This window comes from Cavia porcellus, unplaced genomic scaffold (assembly GCF_034190915.1).
Source record: "Cavia porcellus strain 051 isolate PalLab524CR breed Dunkin Hartley unplaced genomic scaffold, mCavPor4.1 scaffold_3, whole genome shotgun sequence".
Classification (NCBI taxonomy): Eukaryota; Metazoa; Chordata; class Mammalia; order Rodentia; family Caviidae; genus Cavia; species Cavia porcellus.
The window spans coordinates 21,755,001-21,774,264 of NW_026947486.1; the positions used below are offsets into that span (position 1 = coordinate 21,755,001).

Genomic DNA, 19,264 nt, shown 5'->3' on the forward strand with positions numbered 1-19,264 from the left:
GAATAGAGTTGCAAATTCTAAAATATGAGTTGAAGACAGGAGCAATATTCAATTTATTTCTTGAAGAGTTTCTCCACTGGTTTAATCCAAGCAGCATTTGTTCTGTTAGCCTAGTGCTTGGCCCTCTTTAAGAAGAAAGTAAAAGGAGATGGTGATTTAGAAATTCAGTGATATCCAAATGCTTTTGCCAGGGAAGAAGAGGAGAAGGCAAGGTTCTGACTCTAGGCTAAGGGATACTTGTCAGATTTTAACTACCTCCTGGAGATATAGACTCTCTTTCCTGGTCATGCTGCTGCCAAATGAGGAGAGTATCACTTTACATAGACAACAATTAAAGTAGCTTTAACTCTTTATGGCAGGAGCTTCTTGTTCAAGTATTCTTTTCTGAATACAATGCTCTGATTGCCTATAACAATTTACTGGTTAATTAACTTAGTTCATTCAATATTTCACTAAGCAAATATTTACTGAGTAACCACTATATACTTGGCACTTTTAAGGACACTGAGATATAACAATGAACAAATCACAGTGATATTTTATTTGGTGTCCTCTTTCATGGTAATGAATTTGACATTACTGTTGAAATACCTATTGATGCTGCATTTGTACATCACAGCCTTACTGTGAAGAAGGTGCTGGATTTATTAATGATTGTTTGGGTGCCTAAAGGAGAAAGGAGGGTGGGCACTGAAAACCTCCAAGTTTTTTCTAGATATACCACCACAGGGATTTTCTTTTTTCCCCTCTAATTCCTATGAATATCTGAGTTTCTCTTTCATTGCCTTCCACTAGAATTCAGATATAGGATTATCTACATTACAGTGGCTCAATTTTGCAATGTATGACAAGACTAAAAAGAACTATATATTCTTCTTGATGTTAGCTGATTCTGGTCCATCAGAGGAGAACAGTTGAGGAATCTGCCACATTAAGTATTCAACCTTGATGAATTTATAAGAATTAATCATCCAAGACACACCATGACCCTCTCCTTAACTGCTGCATGCTGGCCACGTGCTAAGCTACTTCTGGATTGACCTGGAAGGTTCTGGAATGAAAAGCCATTATAATTACCTAAATGCTCATCAAATAATGATCTGAAATTTCTTTGTGATTGGAATTTTTGTATATTGAGATCCTGGAAAGCTCTATGAAGATCAGAATGGGAGGTAGAGAGTCCCAACAAAGTGATACAGTGTTGGTTTTCACATCCTGAGTATCCAGCACCTCCTCTATAACTCTATGAACATCTATCTTCCTTACAATGTCCACTCCTCCTTCAGTATTTACTAAGAACCTACTTTATGTTATGTAACAGGATAAGCACTGGAGCTGCAAAGATGAATAAGTCACATCTGTTGCCCCCAAGAAAACCTTATTCTACTAGAGAAAACAAATTCTAAAACAGATCACTCCAGCACAGAGTGACTGATTAACTCTTCAAGAATGTAGAAGATTCTATAGGACCCAGTGGTAGAAGTGCCAGACTCTGCCTAGGTAGTGTAAAATTTCATGACTCAATTGGCTACAGAATATAAAGGAACATATTTAATGTATATTACTTAGTTTCAGCAGTTGAGATGGAATTTATCTTCCTTATTCCATCTTACTATATAAGGAAACTTTGATGCATCCAACCCTGGGTAGGTGTTGGGAGCCGCAGCCCCGAGCCCGGTCGCCTCACTTGGCGGACGTGAGGCCTGTAGTAAAGAGTAAAGCCTGAGGTAGATTACCCCTCCCATCGAGCACGTTAGTTTCCTGCTCACCGCGTAAGCAACCCGCTCAACAATATAGTCTGCCTGGCAACTGATGATGTTAGCCAATCAGCTTGCCTTGCTCACTTTAACATGAATGGACACTGTATCCGTATATATACTGGTGCCACCCCTGGGGGGGAAGAAGAAGCCCGGAAGTAGAAGCCCAGAAGGAGCCGCGGGGAGCGGACCAGAGGAGGCTTCGGCTGGGAGCGATCCCAGGGCAGGCTGTACGGAGAAGGAAAATAAAAGAAAAGGTTGTCCACTGCCAGGCTTTGTCGTGTGTCCTTCCTGCCGGCCGGGAGCGGACATCGACATTTGGAGGCCCGCCCGGGGACTGATCACCCCCGAGACGTGACAGCGGACAACGCTCCAGTACAGAGCTGCGAGACAGGTGAGTTGGGGATAAGCCTGGGCTCTGGGTGGCGCGCACCTACAGGGCTTTTAGACTCCCCTCAGGCTCACGCGTAAGTGGCGGATTCCTTGGGCCTCACGCGGTGAGTAACATATTAAAAAATGGGAAACATGCTAGGTAGCAACACTAAGAGCGAGGGTGGTTGTGGAGAAAGCTCTCAAGAGCTTACAAAAGTACGCAGGGTATCTGAGCAGGCCCAGTCAGGGAGCTCCCGAGAGGGGCCCGTCAAGGGGAACAAAGATGCTAAGGAGGAGGACGGGGCTCTAGCCTCGGAGTCGTCTGACTCCGAGGACGAGGGAAAGTTGAATGGCAAGGAGGCCAAACAGACCAGCTGTCAGGAGCCTAAGTCGCTCAATAAGGAGTCGCAGGGTTCTTTTCCAGCGTTGCGCCGCGAATTGCGCTCTGCTCAACCTGATCTTCGGAGGAGTAGGGAGCTCCTGAGCGCTCCCCGGCGCGAGAGGGAGGCGAAGCCTTCCGCCCCACCTTGGGGGCTGTTCCCGGAAGCGATCCCTCGCCACGAGGCGGCCGCCCGGGAGCTCTCTCCCCTTTCGCCAGAACAGGAAGTGATGCACGGGCCCCCATTTTCCGCCCAATCACGGCCGCCGTCTTATGCTCCGCCGCCGGCGGGTCGGTATTTTTACAGGCGGCTTTGGCAGGGGGGACGTTTGTCTCATGAGGTACATCCACCACCTGGGATAGATAGTGGCCCCTACGGGATATTTCCTGTACAAGTAGCTATGGGCCAGGGACGCAATGCATGGGAGCCTTTTGAGATAAAGCAGATTAGAGAACTTAAAAATGCAGTTAAAACCTTTGGGCCGACTGCGCCTTACACCATTGCCATGCTGGAGAACCTGTCTTCTGGGCCCCTCACCCCCACGGACTGGATTCAGCTGGCAAAGGCGTGTCTGCCCTCGGGTAGTTACCTGGATTGGCGAGCCTGGTACGCAGAGTTCTCTGCAGAGCAGGCTGAGAGAAACGCCAATCGGGGAAACCGGGGGTGGAACAAAGAAATGCTTATGGGAGAAGGTCGGCACGCTGATGATCAGACTCAGTTCCCCGGCGCTGTCTATGAACAAATCAATGCCATAGGGCTCCGCGCCTGGAAGCAAGTAAGTGGTGCCGGAACAGCCTCCTTGTGTCTTTCAAAAATAATTCAGGGTACCACAGAGCCATTTGTTGACTTTGTGGCCCAAATGCAAGATGCTGCCGATAAGATATTTTCTGATCCGGGAGTGGCTCGACCGCTGGTAAGGCAGCTGATTTTCGAGCAATGTACAAAGGAGTACAAGGCAGCGATAGCTCCTCATAAAAACAAGGACCTCAACGCCTGGATTAGGATATGCAGAGAGATAGGGGGGCCGCTCTCCAACTCGGGGGTGGCTGCTCTCCTGGCCGCGGCTGTACAGCAGAGGGGACCTCGCGGGTTAGAAGGGAAATGTAAGGCTAAAGGGTGTTTTGCCTGCGGGGAGCCAGGACACATTAAACGTCATTGCCCAAACAATGCAGATGCTAGGCCTCGCCCTAGGAATGAAGAACCATATGTTTGTGGGCGATGCAAGAGGGGATCACACAAAGCTGAGGAGTGTAGGTCGGTCTTTGACGCTCAGGGCAACCGTATTTGTGGACGAGATGCTAGAGAGCCAAAAAACGGCCAGAGGGGGCCCCCTTCACAGGCGGGCCCCCGCCCCAGAGACAGGACAGCTCAGGATGGCAGCCTTCAACAAGGGCCACCCCTGGGTCAGCAGGTATGGACCTCAGTGTCGCCTCCAGACTTATATTAGTGCCTGATATGGGTGTTCAAGTGGTTGAAACCACCTTTAAGGGACCGTTACCCGAAAATTCCGTGGGTCTGGTGATCGGGAGATCCTCCACGGCCCTTCGGGGTCTCACAGTAGTCCCGGGGGTCATAGACTCAGACTACACAGGACACATTAAAATTATGGTTCAATCTCTTGTGGGTACGATGGTAATCAATAAAGGAGACAAGATAGCGCAGCTCTTGCTGCTCCCCAGTCTCCACAAGAGATTCCCCTCAAAGCAGAAAATTAGAGAAAGTCAAGGTTTCGGTTCCTCAGGGGAAGTCTTTGAGGGACTCCATATGACACTTGGTAAAAGGCCCACGCTCTCACTTAAGGTCAATGGCAAGAATATAACAGGGCTCCTAGACACAGGAGCTGACCGTTCCATTATCTCCAGAAAGGATTGGCCTTCCAACTGGCCCACCAACACTGCAGATAACACGCTGCAGGGCCTGGGGATGGTGTCAGCTCCTCAGGTTAGTGCTTCAACCCTGCTCTGGTGCGATGAGGAGGGTCATCAGGGCCATTTCCAACCATTTGTGTTGCAGTTGCCAGTGTCTCTATGGGGAAGGGACATCCTCACTCAGATGGATGTCACGCTTACGTCAAACTGCTCCCCCCAGGCTAAGGATATACTCAGGAACCAGGGATATACCCCCGGCAAAGGCTTGGGCAATGCCCTACAGGGTCGGACATCCCCAATACCAGTAGAGAACAAAAAAGGTAGGCAAGGGCTGGGTTTTTCTTAGGGGCCGCTGAAGAAGCTCTCCTACCCACTTCGATCAAAATCACCTGGAGGTCAAATGATCTGGTTTGGGTACCTCAGTGGCCCCTGCCTAAGGAGAAGCTATTAGCCTTGTCAGAAATAGTCAGTACACAACTTAGATTAGGACACATTAAGCCGTCAACCTCCCCATGGAACACCCCCATTTTTATAATTAAGAAAAAGTCTGGCAAATGGAGGCTGCTCCATGATCTAAGGGCGGTCAACGCGCAGATGCAGTCCCTGGGGGCGGTCCAGAGGGGGCTGCCAGCTCTCTCAGCCATCCCTCAGTCCTGGCCAGTTTATGTTATAGATCTTAGAGACTGTTTCTTCTCAATCCCCCTGCATCCAGAGGACACTCATAGGTTCGCCTTTACTTTACCCACCATTAACCAAGAAAGCCCTGATCTCAGATACGAGTGGATAACGCTGCCCCAAGGTATGGCCAACAGTCCCACTATGTGTCAGATTTACCTTGATTCCCTACTGGCCCCCCTACGGAAATCCTTTCCCAAGATAAGATGTGTGCATTACATAGACGACCTTTTGCTCAGCGGCAGGGACCCAGACATGCTAAATAATATGCTCGGCCAGTTGGTCGAGGCCCTGAGACAAGCTAATCTGCATGTTGCCCCCGACAAGATTCAGGGAGGAGAAATGGTGACCTACTTAGGCGCAAAAATCTCCCCTATGCTAGTCTCTCCACAGAAGGTCACCATTAGGACGGATGGCGTTAGGACCCTAAATGACATGCAAAAGCTATTGGGAGACATTAATTGGATTAGGCCATATTTACATATACCAAATTCAGATCTCAAACCCCTGTTCGACCTTCTAAAGGGAGACCCAGATATAGCCTCCCACAGGAGGCTCACTCCTGAGGCAAGAGCTGCCTTACAGAGAGTGGAAAAAGCCTTAGGTGGGGCTACCTTACACAGAATTGAACCAGGGCGACCCTTTGATGTCTGTTTGCTACAGACTAGTCTACAGCCCACAGCGGTGATTTGGCAGAAAGGACCATTACTGTAGATACACCCTAAGGTCTCACCTGCAAAAGTCATAGAGCATTACCCGGAGACAGTCGCTTCATTGGCCCTTAAAGCACATGATAGAGCTGTCCAACATTTTGGCTCAGGACCACAAGCCATCCAAATACCCTATACCGCCAGCCAGATCAAGACCCTGGCTGCCTGCATAGATACATGGGCCATTCTGAGATGTGTTTTCCATGGGGATATAAACAATCAATACCCTAAAGACCCTATCTTGTCATTTGTCACTCAGCACCCTATAATTTTTCCAAAGGTTACTGCCTCTGAGCCATTAGTCCCAGCAACTACAATATACACAGATGGCTCCAAGACGGGGATAGGCGCCTATGTGATCCTAGGCAAGCCCCCGGTTACCATACAATTTGAACCTGATCAGCCTCAGGTGGTGGAACTGCAGATCGTTAAAATGATTCTTGAACGGTTCTCAGAAGCCATTAACATTGTCTCCGATTCTAGGTATGTGATCAATGCTATGCAAGTGCTTGAGACTGCCGGTTTAATTAGATCCACTTCCACAGTGGCTGGGCTGTTCCTGTCTATCCAGACATTGCTTCAGAACAGACACCATAAGGTCTTCACCACCCACATAAGAGCACATACATCCCTGCCGGGGCCCATGGCACAGGGGAATGCGGCTGCTGATACTGCCACTCGCCCGTTATGGATTTTTACCTTACTAACACCAATCGAGCGAGCCCGTGCCTTCCATGATAAGTTTCATGTCAATGCCAGGACACTAGCAAACCATTTCCATGTTTCCAGAGCAGATGCATGAGATATCGTGCAACTATGTGACTCCTGTGCCACATACAAACCTGCCATACCGATGGGAGTAAACCCTCGAGGTTTGATCCCTGGTGATGTTTGGCAGATGGACATCACACATATACAGGAGTTTGGGACTCTTAAATATGTTCATGTTTCCACAGACACCTGTTCTCGCGTCATATTTGCAACAGCAGAAACAGGTGAAAAAGTGTCTAATGTGATCAATCATTGCCTGGCGGCTTGGGCCGCATGGGGCAAACCAAAAATATTAAAAACTGATAATGGACCAGCCTATATAGGCAAAGCCTTCAATGAGTTCTGCAAAATGATGGAGGTTCAATTAAAACATGGTATCCCATACAATCCCCAAGGTCAAGGAATCATTGAGAGGGCTCATAGAAGCCTCAAAGAAATTTTACAAAAACAAAAAGGGGGAGTAGGCCAAGGCCTGGCCCCAAAGGCACGATTATCCATGGCACTATTCACACACAATTTTTTAAATTTAAATAATGATAATTGCTCCCCAGCCGTAGAGCACTACAACCCTTCCCCCAACCATAAAGGGTGGGTGAAGTGGAAAGATGTCCTGACAGGACAATGGATGGGCCCGGATCCAGTGGTCAGCTGGAACCGAGGCGCGGTTTGTGTTTTCCCACAGGAATCGGGACGAGAACCACTGTGGGTACCGGAGAGACTGACACGGGCGACAAAGCCCTCGACTGAAGATCAGACCTGCCCTACCAGAGATCCATCACAGACCAACCAACAAGATGAATAGAAATAGCGGTAGCCCGAAATGGACAAGAAGATCCTCAGGCATATGCATGGCTCGCTCGCCTAGCCTACGACCGAGTCTAGGGGTGGTGAGCTTCCCACACTCCTCCTCTAAAAAAATTATGACATAGCTGGGTAGGAGAGTCAATGACGGATAAGAGCGTACTCCCCCGGTGCGACTCAACCTAAGCCAGGCCCTACCCCATCCTGCACGTAAGCCGCTGGACTGTTAGATGCTGCCCAGGTCTAAATTTCTCTCCGAGGGGATTTCTTTACGGAGAGAAAATGAGTGCAAGCTTGTGTGCATCCAGGTTCCGTCCAGTTTGTGCCTGGCCCTAGAAAAAGGACGAGGGCCTCAGGGCCTTGGCAGACCATGGGACGGCCGACCAGGGTCTAAGCCAAGGACCTACGGTGGGCCTACGCATAGGGCATAAGCCTCTGCACCCAGTCCAGGAAGGGCTACGATGCGCACATTTATAAAAAAAAAATAAAAAAGGGGGAGATGTTGGGAGCCGCAGCCCCGAGCCCGGTCGCCTCACTTGGCGGACGTGAGGCCTGTAGTAAAGAGTAAAGCCTGAGGTAGATTACCCCTCCCATCGAGCACGTTAGTTTCCTGCTCACCGCGTAAGCAACCCGCTCAACAATATAGTCTGCCTGGCAACTGATGATGTTAGCCAATCAGCTTGCCTTGCTCACTTTAACATGAATGGACACTGTATCCGTATATATACTGGTGCCACCCCTGGGGGGGAAGAAGAAGCCCGGAAGTAGAATCCCAGAAGGAGCCGCGGGGAGCGGACCAGAGGAGGCTTCGGCTGGGAGCGATCCCAGGGCAGGCTGTACGGAGAAGGAAAATAAAAGAAAAGGTTGTCCACTGCCAGGCTTTGTCGTGTGTCCTTCCTGCCGGCCGGGAGCGGACATCGACAGGTAGGTATGTATAGTGAACTGAATTGTGTGCCCCATATTAAATATGTTCAATTCCTAGAATGTGAATTTATTTGGAAATAAGTTCTTTACAGATGTAATCTTGTTAAAATGAGGTCATGCTGGGTTAGAGTAGGCCCTAATACAATGACTGGTATCATAACAAAGAAGGAAAAATGGACACAAGAACCTATAGAAAGAACACCTGGTGTGAGAACAGAGCACATAGACACAAGAGAGACTGCAAAGCATGTGACAGTGAGGGTACAGATTGGGCTAATGCATCTGCAAGCCAAAGAATGCCAAGATTTGCTTATAATCACCAGAGGGTGATTCATGTTATGAACTGAATTAAGATGCAGTCCTAGTATATTAGAGTGGGTCCTGATCCAAACACTGGTGTCCTGAAAGAAGAGGGAAATTTGAATGCAGACACAAATAAAGACGAGAACTTGTGATGCAGAATAAGTAGAAATGGGAGAGCACTATGTGATCATGGAAGGGGAGATCGGAGTGATGTGTCTGGAAACTAAAGAGTGCTGCAGATTGTCAGCAGCCACCAGAAGCTAAACAGAGGCAAAAATGTTCCTTCCCTAAATCCTTCAGAGAAATGATAGGTCTTCTGACACCTGCTTTCCGACTTATGGCATCCAGAAATGTGAAAGAATAAAAGTCTGTTTTTGAAGCCATAAAGTTTGGGGAACTTAGAGCAGCCCTAGGAAACTACCAGAATATGTCATCACAAACTTCTTCATTTGTTGACACCAATTTTTAAAAATCAATTTTGAAGACAGACTCTAAACAATAACATATACACAAGCCAACAATTTCTGAATGCTAAGAAAGTCAAATTGGCTTAAAGCTTTCAGCATGTGAAGCAGTGGTGATCTGGCAGACTGCAGCCCTTCCAGGGGGAGAACCAGCAACAGCTTCTGAGATCTGTGCCATGTTGGATCTTAGGACACTGGGAAGCCAAGCAAGTACCTCCCCTCCCTGGTAAGTTGTGGTGGTGTGGCAGATTACAGCCCTTCCAGGGGGAGAACCAGCAGCAGCTCCTGAGATCCGTGCCATGTTGGAACTTAGGACGCTATAAAACCACCAGCCTGCCTCCCTGCTAAGCAATAGTGAACCTCCTGATGCACCACCTAGAGTCAAACATCCCACTTCCTCTACCCCCCTCTTGCCCCCTCCCCCCCGTTAGCAAATGGGAACCAGAAATCTGAGCATCTCCTGGGAGGCTGACCATATCAAATAAGGGGGACTTCCTTTTCCCACCTCTTTGAAGGCAAATATTTTTATTACTGTTTTGCTCTATTCTGATTAATGGTACTGCTCTATTCAATATTCTGTTTTGATAAGTTCTATAATGTTCTGTATCTCATCTCATTTTGATATACACCATTGAAAGAACAACTATTATAAAGATAACAAAATATACATGATACCTATTACTGTTATCCCGGCAACCTACTGTGAAGTTCTGTACCAATTTCACTGTACAATCTTAATTGGCTTTATTCTGTCTTGTTCTGTTGTATTTTACCACTTTCAAAATAAAATTACAATAAATTTTAAAAAAAGCTTTCAGCATGTGGTCATTGCATGCTTCTGTTTGATTCTGATCATCTCCAGCATAGTTAGGGAAATACATTCACACATAGTCCACAAACTGGAAGTTTGAGTCCCTCCTCCAATTCATAAGGCAAAATCCTAGCCATCAGTAACTTGGTAATAGGAGGTGAGGACCTTTGAGGAGTGTTTAGGCCATGGAAGTGAAGACTTCATGAAGGATATTAGTGTCTTTTTTAAAAAGGGACTCCAAAGTCTTCCCTCACTCTTTTTCTTGCCATATGAGGATACAAGGAGATGGATATCTATGAGCTAGGAAGTTGGTCTTCACCAAAAACCCAATCTTCTGGTGCCTTGATTTTGGACTTCTCAGCTTCTAGACGTGTGAAAAGTAAATGTTTATTGTTTAAGCCACCCAGTCTGTGGTATTTTTAAAATTATTTTATTAGCATGTTTATGGTATATAATGTTTACATCAATTCATTTTTTCCTCTTCCCCTACACGGCCCCAGGATCAGATTCATTTGTTTCTAAGTCTTTATAAACTTAACTGTCACGTACACAGATTAGCTTAGACTAACAGGCCAAAAAACATAAAAACACAATTACACTAAATAATTAAAATGAGATAATTACACTAAATTAAGGAACATATTTACATACATTGTCCATGCTGGATTACAATAGCTTTTTCTCTCTTTTTTCCTGTTGTCTGTCTTTTCTTTGCACTTTATTGAGTTTCTTATATAAGAGAAACTATGCAATATTTAAGCTTGTGTATCTGATTTATATCACTTAACATTATGGTCTCAAGATGTGCCCATTTTCCTAAAAAAGACTCAACTTTAATCTTCTTTGTGGCAGAGTAGTATTTCTTTGTGCCTAAATTCCACATTATCTTTATCCATTCTTCTATTGATCACATATAGCCTGTTTCTAAAATGTAGCTACTATAAATTGCGTGGTTATAAAAATGTGTATGCATACATCACTGTGGTGGTACATTGTTTTTAACTTTTTTGAGAAGATACCTATAAGGGGAATAGCTGGGGCAAATGAAAGTTCTAGTTTTATATTTTTAAATTAATTTTTATTGGTGCATTTTAGGTATATATATAATGACCACATTCATCATAGAGCATTTCTCCCTATACATGATATAATTTGATTCCTTTTTCTCATTCCCTTACTCTCCCTTCAAGCCCCCTCCCTTCCTCATTTACAAAAGCTTTGTTTCTATTTTTTATTACTTTTCTCATTTTTTTTACTTTTTCCCTCTTTCCTTTCCCCATCCCCTGATGTTGTTCCTCTCTCCATTTGAACTTTTTTTTACTTCAAAATACCTATTATACATTTTGGACCTTATTTACACCTTTGGTTTCTCAGACAAACAATTTACTCAGATGTGTAGGTTTATTTCACTTAAGAGTATGGTCTCAACATGCATCCATTTAGGTAGAATTGTTTCAAACGTGTCCTTCTTTATAGCTGAGTAGTACTCCATTATATTAAAAACCCACATCTTTTTTTATCCATTCATCAGTTGATGGGCATTTGGGCTGTTTCTAAGACTTGACTATTACAAATTATGCTGCTATAAACGTGTGTACATATTACTAATTCTTTTGGGAAGATATTAAGAAGGGTAACAATTGTGTTAAATATAAGATCTAGCTCTAGGTTTTTAGGAAACTCCACACTGCCTTCCACAGTGGTTGCACAAAAATATGGAAGTCTTCATGAGTTTGTGTATCATTATTGTGTAGGGGCCATGCTAATCTTCTCTGTATGGTTCCAATTTTAGTATATGTGCTGCCAAAGAAAGCATCTAGTTTTAGTTTCCTGAGGAACCGCCACACTTAGTTCCATAGTAGCTGTACCACTCTGTACTCCTACCAACAGTGGAGAAGGGTTCTTTTTCTCCCCTAGCCTTGTCAGCATTATTAGTGAAAATGAACACTTTATTTTTGAGTAATGACTTCATATCTTGCTATGATACCAAGTTTGGTTATTAGTGCTAGGATTTGTTTATTAGGGTTTTAGGGGTCTTCTGTGTAGAGAACCTTCTCATCTGCAATTGTGATAATTTAAATTTATTTCCTATCCATATACCACTTCTATTTCTTTTTTTTATTGCTTTAGCTCATCTTTTGAGAACTATATTAAACAAGAGTGGTGACAGTGGACATCCTTATCCTGTTCCTGATTTTAAAGGGAAAAATTTCAACTTCTTTCCATGTATTATGATGTTGTCAAATGATTTTCTGTAGGTAGCTTTTATCAAATTGAGATAAGATCTTCTGTAACCTAATTTCTTCAGGTTATTTTTTTAAAATCATGAGTGGATGTTGGATTTTTTCAAATGCTTTTTTGCATCTACTGAGATGATCATGTGATTTTTCTTTTTGCTTCTGTTTATATGGCTTATTACATTATTGATTTGTGTATGCTGAACCATTTCTGAATCCTATTTGGTCATGGCATATGACCTTTTGATGATTTGTTACATTCTGTTTGGTGATATTTTATTGATAATTTTTGCATCTTTGTTCATTAAAGAGATTGGCCTGGAGTTCTTTTTTTGGGTTGTGTCTTTTTATGGTTTTGGAATCAGGGTAATGCTTATTTCTAGGAATGATTTTGATAGTACTACTTCTTTTTCAATTTTATTAAAGAGCTTGAAAATTGTTGGTGTTAGATCTTCTCTAAAATTCTTATGGAATTTGACAGTGAATTCATGGAGATTTGTGCTTTACTTGGTATGTAGGCTTTTTTATTACTTCTTCAGTTTCATTGACTGATATTGAGTTATTCAGGGCTTTTATATTTTCTTTGTTTAGCTTTGGTGTTCATATGTATCTAGGAATTTTTTGGTTTCTTCTAAATTTTCTTTTTTATTAGAGTGCAAGTTCCCAAAGTGGTTACTGATAATCTTTCTATTTTAGTTGAATTCCTTGTGTTGTCAACTTTTTCATTTCTAATTGCATGGATTTGAGTCATTTCTTCCTTATATTGATAATATTGCCTAAAGATTTGTGTATTTTGCTTAATCTTTCAAATAATCAACTCTTCACTTCATTGATTCTTTTTATTTTTTAATTTCTGCTCTGATCTTTATAATTTCCTTTCTTGTACTAGCTTTGGGATTCTATGGATCTTGTTTTTCTAGGACCTTGAGGTACATAATTAATTTACTTGAGCTTGACATTTTTTGTGATGTGGAAGTTTACTGCTATAAACCTAATTCTTAGGAATGCTTTCATTGTGTCCCATCAGTTCCAGTACAATATACTGGAACAATCATTTGATTGTAGGGTTAGATTCCTCTTTAGTTTTGTCTGTGACTCATTGAGTATTAAAGATAATGTTACTTAATTTACATATGTTTACATAGTTTCTGTGCCATCTTTTGCAATTGATTTCTAGTTTCTTTGTACTATAATCTGACAATATGCATGGGACAATTGTGGCATTTTAAAAATAGCAGCCCAAACTGAGTAAAACAAGAATTGGTACCAAGAAGCAAAATTACTGCTGTAACGAACACCTAAAAAGTACAAATGGCTTTTGAACTAAGTAATTAATTAAGGCCTGAAAGTGTTTTGAGGTACATGCCAGAAAAAATCTAGATTATTGTGAATGGAATATTAAAGATGATCTTGATGAGAGGTCAGAAAAAAAAGAGGAAGGCATCTGTCTTGTTAGAGAATATCTAAGTGACCATGAATAGAATGTTGGTAAAAATGTGGACAGTAAAAGCTCTTCTGATGAGGTTCAGTGCAAATATGGAACACACTTTTGGACTGTAGAAAAAAAATTGGTCCTTGTTATAAAATAGCAAGGATCTTGGTTGTCTTATATTTGTATTCTAGTGTTTTGTGCAAAGTGGAGCTTTTATTTCTTCTAGTTGCTGATAGTAAAATATAAGAGGAAGAGTGATGTTAGCAAGATGGTAGAAGGGAATTCTCCAGCTTTGATCCCTATCCATAGAAGAGCAACAACTACCGACAGGGAAGAATATCATTGTGAATATCCCAGAATTGAGGACTAAGGCTGAGGCATAACCTCAGACCAGCTTAACAATTAGAATTAAGAGAAGCTGTCGTGAAATTATAAGAATGGTTCCCTTTGACCACACTATCAATCCCACTGTCTGCCACAGTACCACGTATAGAGATTTCTCCTGGACTCTCAGTTTCTACAAGAGGAAAGTTTTGAAAGTGGACATCTGTCTTCATCCTCGTTTTCAGACCTTTGCTGACATACACATTTTAGTTTTGTTTCATGGGAAACACTGGGACTAAGGGCAGGTTAGATCATCTAGGGTCAGTTACAAGGTCTAGAGTTCCCAAGGCACAATGTGAAATCTTAACAGTTGTTCTACATTGTAGCCAATGAAGTTTCTTTTTTTTTTCCTGTCAGCCTCTGTGGTCCCTCTGTGTTCTTTTTAAAAAAATTTTATTTAAAAGGAAAAAGAGAAAAAACAAAACAAAACAAAGCAGTGTAAGAGTACAAATAATACAGAACTACAAAAACAAAACAGTAAGAAATCACCAGTTAATAGATTATACATTATCATCTTAGAGATAGTTGCTCAAGTCACAGTATCAAAGCGTACAAAGTGAACATTCAAACAGAGAGACTGAAACAGTTGTGTTCAATGATCCAACCAAAAACATTAATATATCAGCTATTTAACACCCCTAAACACACTTGCAGTTGTATCCTTTAGAGGACTTTTCCCCCTCTTTTTTTACAACAAAATTTACACATTTTGGGTTTTATTATTCTTTAGTTCTTATTACATTTTTTGGAAGAGAATAAAGTCAAATATGGCAAAACAAAGCTGTCCGTCAAAACCAAGGATAGACATAGCACATGATATAAAAACAGAGTACAAGGTTATCAACAATGGTCACCATAATGCCTCTTGTTTCCTTAAAAAGAATTATCTATGTCATTACGTATTATAAAATTGAACAAAACAGTAGAGAACAAGACCAATAAAACTTAAACATTGTAAACATTACAGGACTTCCAAAGGAGATAATAGTCAAACCAGAATGGGCATTTAGTGAATCTTATTGCCTTCAAAGTAGTTGCCTATACTCTCAAACTTGATACTATCATACAGAATAGAACAGAGTCTAATCAGTCAAAACAAGATAGTGGGAGCACTACAGGATTTCAAAACAAGTTAATAGGAAATCAAAAAGAGTTACTATAATATATCCTGCTAATTTTTAAAATTTTTCCCCTTAATTAAAAAAACCATAAAAATAAATAAATAAATTTTTTAATGAATAAGGCAGAGATTGAGATAAAACAGGACATAACAACATAATACTACAGGTCAAAGCATGACTGTTTCAGCAACCTAGTGCTTCACCACCAAATAACCCGACTTAATAGTAGTTACCATAGTGTCTGTCTTTTTCCTTGAAATATTTGAATATAATTTCATATACTATAGCTTCAAATATTTCCATATCAAGAAGCCCAGAATAAAGCCTTTCCAATTAATAAGTGAAAACTTTATAAGGCTTCAAGGCCACATAATGGGGAATTATGATTACCACATATTTTTATATATTTGAATTATTACCTACATTAGGGAAACTATTCGGTATTCACACATGCGAGATTGATTCATTTCACTTATGAGCATGGTCTCAAGCTGCACCCATTTATTGATAAATATCTCAATGTGATCCTCCTTTATAGCTGAGTAATACTCCATTGTATAGAAATACCACAGCTTTTTTATCCATTCCTCAGTTGATGGACACTTGGGTTGTTTCCAAGATCTGGCGATTACAAATTGTGCTGCTATAAACGTAGATGCACATATATCACTGTGGTATGATGCTTTCAGTTCTTCTGGGAAGATGCCTAGAAGTGTTATAGCTGAAATAAATGGGACTTCTAACCCCAGCTTTATGAGAAATTTCCAGACTGACCTCCACAAAGGTTGTACCAGTCTACACTCCCAACAACAGTGCAGGAGAGTTCCTTTTTCCCCACAGCCTCTCCAGCATTTGTTGTTGTTGGTTTTCTTGATCCTGGCCATTCTTCCAGGAGTGAAATGGTATCTCAGTGTGGTTTTAATTTGCATTTCTCTAATGACCAATGATGATGAACATTTTTTCATGTATTTATTTGCCATTTGTATTTCTTCATCTGAGAAGTGCGTATTCATCTCAGATTCCCATTTTTGGATTGGATCTTTGAATTTTGAGGGTCTGAGTTTTTTTAATTCTTTATGTTTTAGACAAGAGTCCCTTGTCTGAGAGAGAGTTCACTAAAATCTTTTCCCAATTTGTGGGTTTTCTTTTCACTATGCTGGAGATTTCTTTTGACATGCAGAAACTTTTTAATAAGAAGTGGTCCCAGTTATTGATTCTGGGAAGTATTTCCTGTGCAGTTTGAGTCCTGTTCATGAATTCTCTATCTACCCCTATGTCCTCAAGGTTTCTACCCAATTTGTCTTCCAATAGATTTAGTGTTTCTGTTTTAATATTCAGATCTTTGACCCATTTAGATTTTAATTTAGTACATGGTGATAGACATGGGTCTAGCTTTAGTTTTCGGCAACTGGAGAGCCAGTTTTTCCAGCACCATTTATTAAAGAGACTGTCGTTCTTCCAGTGAACCAGCTTGGCTCCTTTATCAAAGATAAGGTGGTAGAGTGTGTTTGTAGTTGTGGTTATATCTTCTAATCTATTCCATTGATCTTTGGCTCTGTTTTGATTCCAGTACCAGGTTGATTTTACTACTGTTGCTTTGTAGTATAACTTCAAGTCAGGGATTGTGATGCCTCCTGCCTTGCCTTTGCTGCTTAGAATTGCCTTTGCTATTCTAGGTCTCTTCTGGTTCCAGATGAATTTTAGGAGTGGTTTCTCTAGATTTATAAGATATGTTGATGGTATTTTTATTGGGATTGCATTGAATCTGTATAAAAGTTTAGGGAGAATGGCCATTTTCACAATGTTTGTTCTTCCTATCCATGAGCAAGGGATGTCTTTCCATTTTTTGAGATCATCTTCAATTCCTTTTTTCAGTGTATTATAATTTTCCCTGTATAGGTCTTTCACTTCTTTCATAAGAGTAATTCATAAATATTTCATTTTTTTGCTTGCTAATGTGAAGAGTGTGGTTTCTCTTATTCCCTCTCTGTGATTTTGTTCTTAGTGTATAGGAATTCTATTGATTTCTGAGTATTGATTTTGTATCCAGCTACATTAATGAATTTATTTACTATATGTAAGAGTATTTCAATGGAGTTTAGGGGGTCTTCTATGTAGAGTATCATGTCATCTGCAAACAATGATGATTTAATTTCTTCTTTTCCTATCTTTACCCCTTTTATTTCTCTGTTTTGTCTAATTGCTCTGGCTAGTATTTTCAGTACTATATTAAATAGGAGTGGTGATAAAGGACATCCTTCTCTTGTGCCTGATTTTAAAGTAAAGGCTTTCAATTTTTGGCCATTTAGTATGATGCTGGCTGTTGGTTTGTCATAAATGGCCTTTATTATATTGAGGTAAAGACCATGTATTCCAATTTTCTGGAAAGTTCTTATCATGAATGAATGTTGGACCTTATCGAAGGCATTTTCTGCGTCTATAGAAATGATCATGTGATTCTTACATTTGGCTTTATTGATATGGTGGATTACATTTATTGATTTATGTATGCTGGACCATCCTTGCATTCCTGGGATGAATCCCACTTGGTCATGGTGTATAATCTTCTTGATGATTTGCTGCATCCTATTTGCCAATATTTTATTGAGAATTTTTGCGTCTGTGTTCATTAGGGATATTGGTCTATAGTTCTGTTTTTTAGTTGGGTCTTTCTCAGGTTTTGGTACTAGAGTAATATTTGCTTCCAGGAATGACTTAGGAAGGATTGCTTCCCTTTCAATTTCATTGAATAGTTTGAGGAGTGTCGGCATTAAGTCTTCTTTGTATTTCTTGTAGAATTCTGCAGTGAATCCATCTGGGCCTGGGCTCTTCTTTGTAGGTAAGGACTTAATTACATTTTCAATTTCATTAACAGAGTTTGCGGTATTCAGCAGTTTTACATCCTCTTGATCTAGCTTTGGTACTTCATATGCTTCTAATAATCTGTCTATTTCTTCTGTGTTATCAAACCTTTGAGAGTAGAGGTTTTCGAAATAGGTATTGATGATCTTCTGTATTTCTGTAGAGTCTGTAGTGATTTCACCTTTTTAATTTCTTATTGCATGAATTTGAGCTTTTTCTTCCCTTTTTAAAATAAGGTTGCCTAGGGGCTTATCGTTTTTATTTATTCTTTCAAAGAACCAACTCTTTGATTCGAGGATTCTTTCGATTGTTTTCTTAGACTCTATTGCATTGATTTTTGCTCTGATTTTTAAAATTTCCTCTTTTCTTTTGGCTTTGGGCTTGACTTGCTCTTCTTTTTCTATCCGTTTGAGGTGTAGCATCAAGTTATTTGTTTGAATTCATTCTGATTTCCTGATGTGGGAACTCAGTGCAATAAATTTTTCCCTGAGGACGGCTTTTATTACATCCCACAGATTCTGGTAAGTTGTATCTGCATTTTCATTTTCTTGCAGGTATTGTTTAATTTCTTCTTTCATTTCTTCTGTGATCCACTGATTACTCAAGAGTGTGTTATTCAGTTTCCATGTGTTTGCGGGATTTTTGCAGTATATTTTATCATTAATTTCTAATTTCAGAGCGCTATGATCCGATAACATGCAAGGGATGATTTCAGCTCTTTTGCACTTGTTTAAGTATGTTCTGTGAGCTAATATATGGTCTATTTTAGAAAATGATCCATGTACTGCTGAGAAGAATGTGTATTCTGATGTTGTTGGGTGGAACATTCTGTATATGTCTATCAAACCCATTTGTTCACAGGTATGATTCAGTTCTGTTCTTTCTTTGCTCATTTTCTGTCTGGTTGATCTGTCCCTTGGTGTCAGTGGTGTGTTAAGGTCTCCTGTTACAATTGTGTTACTGATAATTTGAGTTTTCATTTCTGTTAATAATTGTTTTATATAACTGGGTGCTCTGGAGTTTGGTGTGTATATATTTAAGATAGTTATCTCTTCCTTTTGGAGTTTTCCCCTTACGTGTATGTAGTGACCTTCTTTGTCCTTTATGGTCATTGTTGGTTTAAAGTTCACGTTGTCTGCAAACAGAATGGCTACTCCTGCTTTTTTTTGGATTCCTGTTGCATGAAGTATTGTTTTCCATCCTTTGACTTTCAGTCTGTGAGTATCCTTCTGGGTTAGATGGGTTTCCTCTAAACAGCATATGGTTGGATTTTGTTTCTTGGTCTATTCTGCTAGTCTGTTTCTTTTGATTGTTGCATTGAGACCATTTACATTAATGGTTATTACTGTTAAATGCTGGTTTATTTTTGACATGTTATCTCTCTGCTCTTGC

At 41.1% G+C, this 19,264-nt stretch overlaps 1 protein-coding gene and 1 non-coding gene across 2 annotated transcripts in view; both read right to left on the reverse strand.

Moving 5' to 3' along the window:
- Positions 1-19,264, reverse strand: part of Dgkk (diacylglycerol kinase kappa) — a 183,178-nt gene that overhangs the window by 79,753 nt on the left and 84,161 nt on the right. The window lies entirely within an intron of this gene.
- On the reverse strand, positions 11,546-11,652 carry LOC111758467 (U6 spliceosomal RNA). Its single transcript, XR_002792644.1, has one exon. It is a non-coding gene; the product is annotated as a U6 spliceosomal RNA (small nuclear RNA).